We start from the raw sequence: 10434 nt of genomic DNA, 5'->3' as shown, positions 1-10434 counted from the left end.
TCATCAACACCAGCCACAACCACGCGACCAGCTGCAGAAACAACCATGGTAATTGTCACGAGTACTTTCTCCTTCTTTTGTTAAAAACATGTTAGTGCATGTATACACCTGTACTAAGAAAATATCTTCATTTTACTTTCTTTCTCCTTTATCATGTGACATAAGATATATTGACTTCATGTCAGCATTTAAGTATTATTAACCGTATGTATTAGTATTTGTGTTAGGGATTGGTGCATTTCCTGTCATATAAAGGATAATTGTATTATGTTAGGCATAATTATGGCCTAACGTAATCTCAGGAGATGTGTATGGGTTCACGGTGACAAGGTGTGGACTTGTGATGGTTAATACTGAGTGTCAACTTGATTGGATTGAGGGATATAAATTATTGATCCTGGGTGTGTCTGTGAGGATGTTGCCAAAGGAGATTAACATTGAGGGAAAGGCACTAGTAATCAGCGGCCAGCACAGTTATAATATAAACAGGCAGAAAGGAGAGACTGGCCTAGCCTGTGACCCTACATCTTTCTCCCATGATGGATGTTTCCTGCCCTCAAACTTGGGACTCCAAGTTCTTTAGGTTTGGAACTTGGACTGGCCGTCCTTGCTCCTCATCCTGCAAATGGCTTCTTGTGGGACCTTGTGATCATGAGAGTTAATACTTAATAAACTCCCCGTTGTATATACATATATATATATATATATATATATATTCCATTAGTTCTATCAGTGTAGAGAGATCCCTGACTAATACAACCCATCTCCCAGGTGTGTGTCCTTAACTTTGGCAGGTAAATATAAGGTGGGACACTAGGGTGAAACAAGTTTAAGGGGGTGCCAAAAATGCAGTCATCAAGATACATAATATTATAACGCCATATTTTATTTATTTTTAACAGTTATGAAATATATGTTTATTCTGAAACTTCTAACCAGTTGTACAACTAACCCATGACAAATTACCAGATTAATTTTACTTTATTTCTTCAAGCCTGGGGTTTTTCAATGACTTCAAATTTGGGATCTTCAAATTTGAAGTTGGAGAACCTATTCATGTCTACTTTACCGTGCATTTGCTTGAACTTAAAAGCTCCCTCTCCAGCTCTTGCTGATACTGTGGAGCAGTATCAACAGGTCCTCCAGATATCTGTCGCTTAGATTTGTATTCTCTAATCTTGTCCATAAAGAGTTTCTGTACAGGATCAAGTTCCTTATTAAATGCCACTGCAGTTAACACCAATGTTCCTCTGCAAGTAGACTGAGACTGCTGACTGAATGACAAAGGAGAACCTGAAGAGCCTCTGAAGAATCATGCTGATTTTTTTTTTTTTTTTTTGAAAGAGAGTGTTGCTCTGTGGCCCCGGCTGGAGTGCAGGGGCATGATCTTGGCTCACTGCAACCTCTGCCTCCCATTGAGGCAGCACTGCTTTCACCAGGGCACTAGCTGCGGGAAGTCTGTCCCTTACAGACCCCTGACCCAGCAACAGATGGATAAAATACACTGACACATAGATATTCTGCTTTGCCAATCCAGCTGAGGGTCCAAGGCCACTGACAGACTCCAAGGAGAGTCTTGTAAAGAATGGCAGCAGTGGCCCTGAGCAGTTTGCATTCCAGGCATTTATTTAGTATAGAATTAACAACAGGAGCTTTGAGTAAACACACTTGTGGGTAATTAACAAGGTTAAGAGAGTATTCTACGAATGATTAAAGCTCAGATACCAAGGTCTAAAGCAAATACCATTAGTGGCAATTTTCCTGGTGGAGGTCCCTGCCCCCCTGCCCGCAGCAGGTCATCTGGCTCAACGGTTAGTTAATGGAAGTAGGGTAAACAGACTTAACTGTGGAAGCCTCTGTTGACCCTAGTATTCCCTATAACCTAATGCTCTAAGGTAAGAAATGGCCACCTTCAGCCTGTTCAGTTGTTACAAGCTATATAACCTTTCAGCCTTCCAAAAAGGTTTGTGACTATTCCCTATAACTTTCCCTAGTATTTCCCTTTAACATTTCTGCCACAATCCTGAGTGATTACCCTAATATTTCCCTTTAATGTTTCTGCCACCATCCTGAGAGAATCCCAACACCCGGGTTCAAGCGATTCTCCTGCCTCGGCCTCCCAAGTGGCTGGGATAACAGGTGAGCAGTATCATGCCCAGCTAATTTTTTGTATTTTAGTAAAGACAGGGTTTCAGCATATTGGCCAGGCTGATCTTGAACTCCTGACCACAGGAGATCTGCCTGCCTTGGCCTCCCAAATTGCTGAGATTACAGGCATGAGCCACCGTGCCAGGTGGAATCATGCTGATTTTATGTTAGGTGGACTCAGTACTCGGCTACCAAAGCTGCGGCATTGGCCACACCATTCTACTTCCGGCCCTGGCTCCGTCCCTCACAGGCCTACTGCCATTGCAGTGCATTCTGGGCAGCTGTTACAGTCACTCAAGGCTCGCTGGACAGGAAACTCTCTTCCTGTTGCTTGGATGGTCCTTTAATGCCATATTTTAAAAGGCAAAAATGATGCAAATATTCCATTGTGAACAAAATACCAAAATATTAAATAAAGCTTATTGTATTTGGTGATGATGATAGTTTCTAAAAAGCAGAAATGGCCAGTGCCTCAGGCCCAGCCACCCATTCAGAAAAGGTGAAGGTCACTGGAAAGACTTGGCCAAATCAAATGTACCCTGAGAGGAGCAGAAACTGGTCAGCAAAGGAAGAACTGAGTAGGTAGGAAAAGTACTGGATCAAAAGGGGCAGCAGATTTTGTTTTGGATCTGGCAAGGCTTTTATCGTTTCAAAATATATTCAAACATTCTGTCACTGATTGTCATAGTAACATATGAAGTGGTTGGGGAAATATGATCATATTCCTTTTACAAGGGAGAAAAGTTGACTTTCAGGTTAGTGACTGGGTTAGTTTCCTGTCACTGCTGTAACAAATTACCACAAACTTAGTGCACATGTATTATCTGATGGTTCTGGAGGTCAAAAATCCCAAATGGGTGTCACTGGGGGTGATGCTTAATTCTACATGTCAACTTGGCTGGGCCTCAGGATGTCCACATAACCGCTTCAACATTTTTTCTGGATGTCTCTTTCAAGGTGTTTCCAGATGAGAGTTAGCATTTAAATCGCTAAATTGGCCAAAGTAGATCACCTTCCTTGATGTTGTGGGCACCCTCCAACCCACTGAGGACCTGAGCAAAGCACATAGGATGAGGATAGCTGGATTTGCCCTTCCTCTGACTGACTGCTTGAGCTGGGACATTGATATGTTCTCTGGGCTCAGGGTGCTCAGGCCTTCAGACCTAATTTGGAGTCTACACCATTGACTCTCTAGCTCTCAGGCTTTTGAACTATTCCGCTAGCCTAGCAGCTTGCAGACAGCAGATCATGGGCTTCTCAGCCTCCACAATCTCATGAGTCAATACCTTAAAATTGAATGCCTTTATATGTATCATATTGGTTCTGTGTTTTTCTGAAGAACCCTAACACATTGGGTAATATCAAGGTGTCAGCAAAATTGTGCTCCATGGCCAGGTGCCATGGCTCTTGCCTGCAAGCCCAGCACTTTGGTAGGCTGATGCAGGAGGATCACCTGAGTGATCACATGGTCGACATAGAGAGACCCCATTGCTTAAAAAATGAAAAATAGTGCTGGGCACAGTGGCTCATACCTGTTAATCCCAGCACTTTGGGAGGCCGAGGTGGGCAGATCACCTAAGGTCAGGAGCTCAAGACCAGCCTGACCAACATGGAGAAGCCCCCTCTCTACTAAAAATACAAAAATTAGCTGGACTTGGTGGCTCATGCCTATAATCCCAATTACGCAGGAGACTGAGGCGGGAGAATTGCTTGAACCCGGGAGGCGGAGGTTGTAGTGAGCCAAGATCACAGCACTGCACTGCTGCCTTGGTAACAGAGTGAGACTTCATCTTAGAAAGAAAAACAAAAAAAAAAAAATGAAAAAATATTAGCCAGGTGGCATGTGCCTGTACTCCCAGCTACTTGGGAGGCTGAGGTGAAAGAGGATTGCTTGAGCCCCAAGAGTGAAGGCTGCTGTGAGTTATGATCATGACACTGCACTCTAGCCTGAGTAACAGAGAGAGACCCTATCTTTAAAAAAAGAAAAGGGCCAGTGTGGTGACTCATGCCTGTAATTCCAGCACTTTAGGAAGCTGAGGCAGGCTTCTTGAGTCACTTGAGGTCAGGAGTTTGATGGCCATCAAGGACACTAAGAGTCTGTAGTCTCACTGAGAAGCCATGCAGCTCTGCACACAGGTGGGTCACTAAAAGTAGGTCACCATTTCCACAGTTGAGAACAATCTGGCTGAAGCTAATGCATACTTTAGTCTGTTTATAGAAACAGGCAGCATATAGGGTATGTTTTGAGGCACACACTTTAGTCCCTGCGAGCCCCAAAGAGCTAAGTGTTCCCCAACGAAATGTAACAAGTGTCCTGAATCATGCCTAGCAGCAGGCCATCATTCTTCTGTGCGTCATGTTGCTGTCTTCTTTTCCTCTGTAGAAGGCGTGAGACTGCCTTAGAGGCTTTCGGCTATATCTGTGGACTGTCAGTGATGATCTGGCCCAGATCATACACTTGACCCAACAAGGAAACTCTGTCTCCATTACTGAATTTCCAACTTTTGTCAGATAGATAACCTTCTCCCAGTTTCCGAGACTTTAGCCTTGAAACTTTCTGTGCCTGCTTCTCCACACCAATCAACAAATCCCCACAAGCTGCCCATCCAGCCCCTTTTGCCTTTGCCACCCATCATCACTTGCCCTTTTCTTCCAGCCCCACTGCCCCTACTTGGGACCTCTTTCCCCACAACTGGACTGTTCCAGCATTCTCTGAATTATCTCTGCCTTTACACAGCTTTAACCGTAATGTGTCTCTGTTCTCTTGGGTTGCTCTGGCATCTGTAACGACTTCCTGCTCCTCCCCACCTACTTCAATCCTCCCACCTCAGGCTCCTAAGTAGCTGGAACTACGTGTGCCACAATGCCCTGCTAATTTTTAAATTTTTTGTAGAGATGGGGGTCTCACTATGTTGCTCAGGCTGATCTTGAACTCCTGGGCTCAAGCAATCCTCCCACCTTGGCCTCCTAAAGTTCTGAGATGAAAGGTGTGAGCCACCATGCCCAGACCAGTTTGCATATCTTTGTCTAACACTGAAGGATGGAATTAGAAAACACTAAGAGGAAAACATGAATAGCCTTATATTAATTTTATATTAAGCACTTGAAATACTACATCTTTCTGCCAACGCTGGTTGGCAGAAAAAAAACAATAGAGTAACATGCAGCAGAAATAACTCATGGAAGACAAAGGTATGGTGGGGTGTGGAAGAAAAGGAAGAAAAGAATATTCCCCCTGATGGGTCTACTTAATGGTTCTTTTCCACTTTCAGTCACTCATTTCATATTCGGTTGCAGTGTCTACTGCACCAGCTTTGGGCTAGATTACATTTTGGTCTGTAATACCAATGCAGAAATAATCAGTCTGTCTTACCTATGAATATACCTGCCTATCACCCACATCAAGACATGGAACATTCTGCATGGTTCCCTCATCCCCCTTTTTGGTTGATATTCCCACAGAAGTATGCTAAGATTTCTGATTTCTCTCACTGTACATTAGCCCTACTTGTTCTAGTTCTGATTTTAGTGAGGGCTTTTAGTTTCATGTGACTACGTTGTCTCTGGGGTCAAATGTTTATCCTAGCTATGTCTGGAAGAATTACAAATGTATTTTCTGATCGTCTTATAGAATCATTTTGCTCTCTTCCAAACACATCTTTTTAATTTTTATTTATTTATTTATTTATTTTTTTGAGACACAGTTCACTCTGCTGGCCCAGGCTGCAGTGCAGTGGTACCATCTCAGCTCACTGCAAGCTCCGCCTCCCGGGTTTACGCCATTCTCCTGCCTCAGCCTCCCGAGTAGTGGGGACTACAGGCGACCACCACCACACCCGGCTAATTTTTTGTATTTTTAGTAGAAACGGGGTTTCACCGTGGTCTTGATTTCCTGACCTCACGATCCGCCCGACTCAGCCTCCCAAAGTGCTGGGATTATAGGCCTGAGCCACCATGCCCAGCCCTTTCTCATTAAACCACTTGAAAATTCATGCTTAGTGTTTGTAAAATAAACAGATGCAAAAAGAACTTGTAGCTTGAAAAGTATAAAGCAGGAGTAGTGAACAGAATCTATGGGCACATTTTCCCTACAGTGAATTCTTTTGTCTTCACCCTCCTGCATTCCCTGCTTCAACAGCTCCAGATCAGTAGAAAAAAATCCAACTGATATGTGCCCTTTTTTCCTCTCTCAATAACTTTATGTAGCTATGTAAAAACATCAACTCTGAAAAACATAATGCATTCATTCCCACCAAAAAATAGTGCAAAAAGGTTTGTTAATGTTTGAGAACTTCAAGTAATGGAAAAATTGAGCCATATAAGAAGAGATGCATAATAAGTCGCTCTGCGTTTAGCTCCATTTTATTATTAAGAATCTAGCACTACCTGTGACAAGTCAGTCAGGCATGTTGATTTTGCTTAACTTTCTTCTAAAAGTTCAGGTGAAAACAAAAGTTCCCTAAGCAGATGTTAACAGCTGCAAAAGGAAATACAATATCTTGCTATGAATTACTTCAGAGGCTTTTGAAGATATTAAATGTTTTAAACAGAAGAACAGTTAAAAACGAAGAGCAAGTGTAAATAATCTGGGATTTTTTTTCCTTCGAAGTTATTTTGGGGCTGAAAATTGCAAGTGGAGGAAGATGACTAAGTGATACTTAAACCATTCTTTCTCTTGATCTTGTTTCATGGTCTTCACCTAAAGCTCTAGAGAAACAGTGAGTGCTCCAGGTTGTTGAGATGAAAGGTCTAGAAAGATGACTTTGAGAATTGGTGAGTGAATGTGGGCCAGCTTGTGAAGGAGCAAAATTTCCCCCATGCTGCTGACTTTTCAACTATTCCTTCTCTCATTTCTCCCAACTCCAAGGTATATGGAACAGGCTTTGTGGATTGGGCAGAGGCCTTCATGATCCTTGTCCTTTTGTGGGATTCTAGCCTCTTAATTGTGTGTAGGTCCTATGTTTTGCTTCTCACCGGGAGAATATGGCAGAGTAGATGGGATACCACTCCTGTGATGAGGTTCCTTTAGACATGCTCTTGAAGAAGCAAGCAGCTATGTGGCAAGGAACCAAAGGCAGCCCCACGAACCCCTCAACCAGCAGTTAGCAAGACACCAGGGCCCTGAGTCCTGCAGCCAACAGGAAATGAACTCTTCTACAACTGAGGGATTTTTTTTTTTTTTTTTTTTTTTTTTTTGAGTCAGGTATTGCTCTGTTGCCCAGGCCAGCGTGCACTGGTGCTATTAAAGTTCACTGCAGCCTCAATCTCCCATGCTCAGGGCATGTTCCCACCTCAGTGTACTGTGCAGCTGGGACTATAGGCATGTACCACCACTCCCCGATCACCATGACTCGCTCATTTGGCCAAATGATAACTCCAAAAAAATTTTTTTTTTTTGAGACGGAGTCTCTGTTGCCCAGGCTGGAGTGCAGTGGCATGATCTTGGCTCACTGCAACCTCCACCTCCCAGGTTCAAGTAATTCTCCTGCCTCAGCCTCCTGAGTGGCTGGGATTACAGGTGCATGCCACCACACCCAGTTAATTTTTGTATTTTTAGTAGAAATGGGGTTTCACCATGTTGGGCAGTCATGATCTGCCTGCCTCAGCCTCCCAAAGTACTGGGATAACAGGCGTGAGCCACTGCACCCAGCCCCCAAATTTTTTTAAACAGAAAAATCTTTACTCTGATAAAGGACTTAACTTTCCAAACAACAATACCCAATGAAGATAGCATGAGGCCAACTGATTCTCTTTCTTTTCTCTCCTCCTTTTTTTCCCTGCCATTTACCCAAAGGGACAAACACCTTTTATTATGTTTCAGTATTACATAAAAATCTTTTTCAAAAGAGAAAACTAAATTTCATGTTTTTGTTAGTGTATCTTTGATGTTAAAGTTAGTTTTTTAAAACAGAATTTTATTTTATTTATTTTATTTTTGAGACAGAGTCTTGCTCTGTCACCCAGGCTGGAGTGCAGTGGTGCAATCTCAGTTCGCTGCAACCTCCACCTCCTGGATTCAAGCGATTCTCTTGCCTCAGCCTCCTGAATATCTGGGATTATAGGTGCCCACCATGCCCAGCTAATTTTTGCATTTTTAGTAGAGACAGGGTTTCACCATGTTGGCCAGGCTGGTGTCAAACCTCTGACCTCATGATCCACCCATCTCAGCCTCCCAAAGTGCTGGGATTACAGATGTGAGCCACTGTCGTCCAGGTCCTTTTTTTTTTTTTTAATTTTTTTTAATTTTTTTTTTGAGACAGCCGCACTCTGTCACCCAGAGTGGAATGCAGGGGCACTAGCTCAGCTCACTGCAAACTTCACCTCGTGGGTTCAAATGATTCTCCTGCCCCAGCCTCTGGAGTAGCTGGGACTATAGGTGCATACCAGCTAATTTTTGTATTTTGTAGAGACAGGTTTTCACCATGTTACCCAGGCTAGTCTTGAACTGACCTCAGGCGTTCCACCTACCTCAGTCTCCCAAAGTGCTAGGATTACAGGCATGAGCCACTGCACTTGGCCTTAAAATAAAATTTTAGATTTCTATCGAGTTTTAATTAGTTTGATCATAAGGTAAGATTTTCATAAATTTTTGAGAACCCTTTGCAATTTTCCATCCAACAGCAGATCAATTTCCTAAGAAAACCCTGTTATTCAGACACAGGGGTCCAGATTCTGGCCCCACATTAGTATGATTTTAATGTTTTAACCTACAGAAAAAAGCTAAATAATTTCTTTCAAATCTTAGCCAACTTGTTTGTACCCACAGAATTTCATTTATAAGGCCAACCTTTCACAAATCCCTTTTCATTTTGCTTAAACCTTGTTTGTTCTGTTGCTGTTTTGGATTAGGACAATCTTTAAAACCCTCTGAACTACACAAAATTACTTTCCCTTGAACAAAATCTATATTTCCATGCCTTCTTATAATCCTTTACCAAAAAGCATGTTAAGACCTTGTATGTAAAACTGTTTCTCCAGTAATCTCAATTACACATGACAATGTTAACACTTAGCAACTTTTTGTTTTGTTTTGTTTTGTTTTGTTTTGAGACAGAGTCTTGCTCCATTCCCCAGGCTTTCTACCCTTAACTGGGTAGAAAGAAGTCTTCCTGATCATAAGGCAGATTTTTAGAAACCAGAAACATTTGGACATTTTTAAGAATCTCCTGGATGGATGTCACTTTCCCTCTCAGTGCATCATCCCCTGACCTTCCTGTGTGGGGGCAAAGACACATACAGACAGAAAGCAAAAATTTCTCTTGGTCCTTAGAACACTTGCAATTATCTAGTGAGACAAAAGGCTAAGCTTTGAACATCTCAGGAGGGCCTTGACAGCATGTGGCTATAATTTAACCCATAGAGTAAAATGCAGGGTGAGGGAAATGAGTGTAAACTTTGTTAGTTTTTATGTATGAAATGGTTTCCCTCCCCCTACCCAATTTCTGAGATGAGGTGATGGGGATGCTTTTCCTTTTGCAGTTTCCACGAGCAGGTGACCACATGCTTTTGCAACTTTTGAAACCCTGAATGCTTTCTGGAGTCAGGCAGCAATGTTGATGTTTGAGGAAGCTCTATTAATAGTGATAAAGAAAAGGAATGTGGGCCCTGTTGGGAACAAGTAAGTGTAGGAGCAAATGACACTTGCAGGGTCTAGAGCAAAACGAAAGAATGGAGCCCCACTTTTCAAAAATTAGGAATTTAAAGATGGCCAGAGCAGAGCATTGAACTGAGTAAGGAACATGTTTGTTTTTGGTATTTTCTAAAATGTCAGATAAGTCAAAGTATACATCATGGGGCTTTTCTGTCTGGTTTCTTTCATTTAACATAATGCATTTGAGTTGCCTGTGTCAGTCATTTCTTCCTTTCCATCCCTTCGGAGTAGAATTGTTTGGTCATAGGGTTAGTGTGTATTTAACTTTATAAGGACCATTTTGCATTCCCACCAGGAGTATATGTGAATTTCACTTGCTCTGCATTTTCATCAATACTTGTTATTGTCAGTCTTTTTAACTTTATCAGTTCTATTAAAGGCATTTTACTTTGGATTTTCCTGATAACTAATAGTTTTCAGCATCTTTTTAAAGTATATTGGTTATTTATGTCTTCTCTTTTGAGGTGATTGTTCTGATCTTTTACTCATTTGAAAAAAGTTGGGATGGAATACTTAAGTCCAGGAGTCCTAGACCAGCCAGGCCAACATAGTTAGACCCGATCTCTATAAAAAATAAAATAAAAATTAGGCCGGGTGCAGTGGCTCACACCTGTAATCCCAGCAGTTTGGGAGGC

At 42.2% G+C, this 10434-nt stretch overlaps 1 pseudogene; it reads right to left on the bottom strand.

The window, feature by feature from the left end:
- Window positions 1-883: 883 nt before the first annotated feature.
- LOC141409518 (ATP synthase-coupling factor 6, mitochondrial-like) lies at window positions 884-1316 on the bottom strand (annotated as a pseudogene).
- Window positions 1317-10434: the final 9118 nt, after the last annotated feature.

This window comes from Macaca fascicularis, chromosome Y (assembly GCF_037993035.2).
Source record: "Macaca fascicularis isolate 582-1 chromosome Y, T2T-MFA8v1.1".
Taxonomy (NCBI): Eukaryota; Metazoa; Chordata; class Mammalia; order Primates; family Cercopithecidae; genus Macaca; species Macaca fascicularis.
The sequence above is the reverse complement of the archived record's forward strand: the minus strand, read 5'-3'. Positions and strand labels throughout refer to the sequence as shown.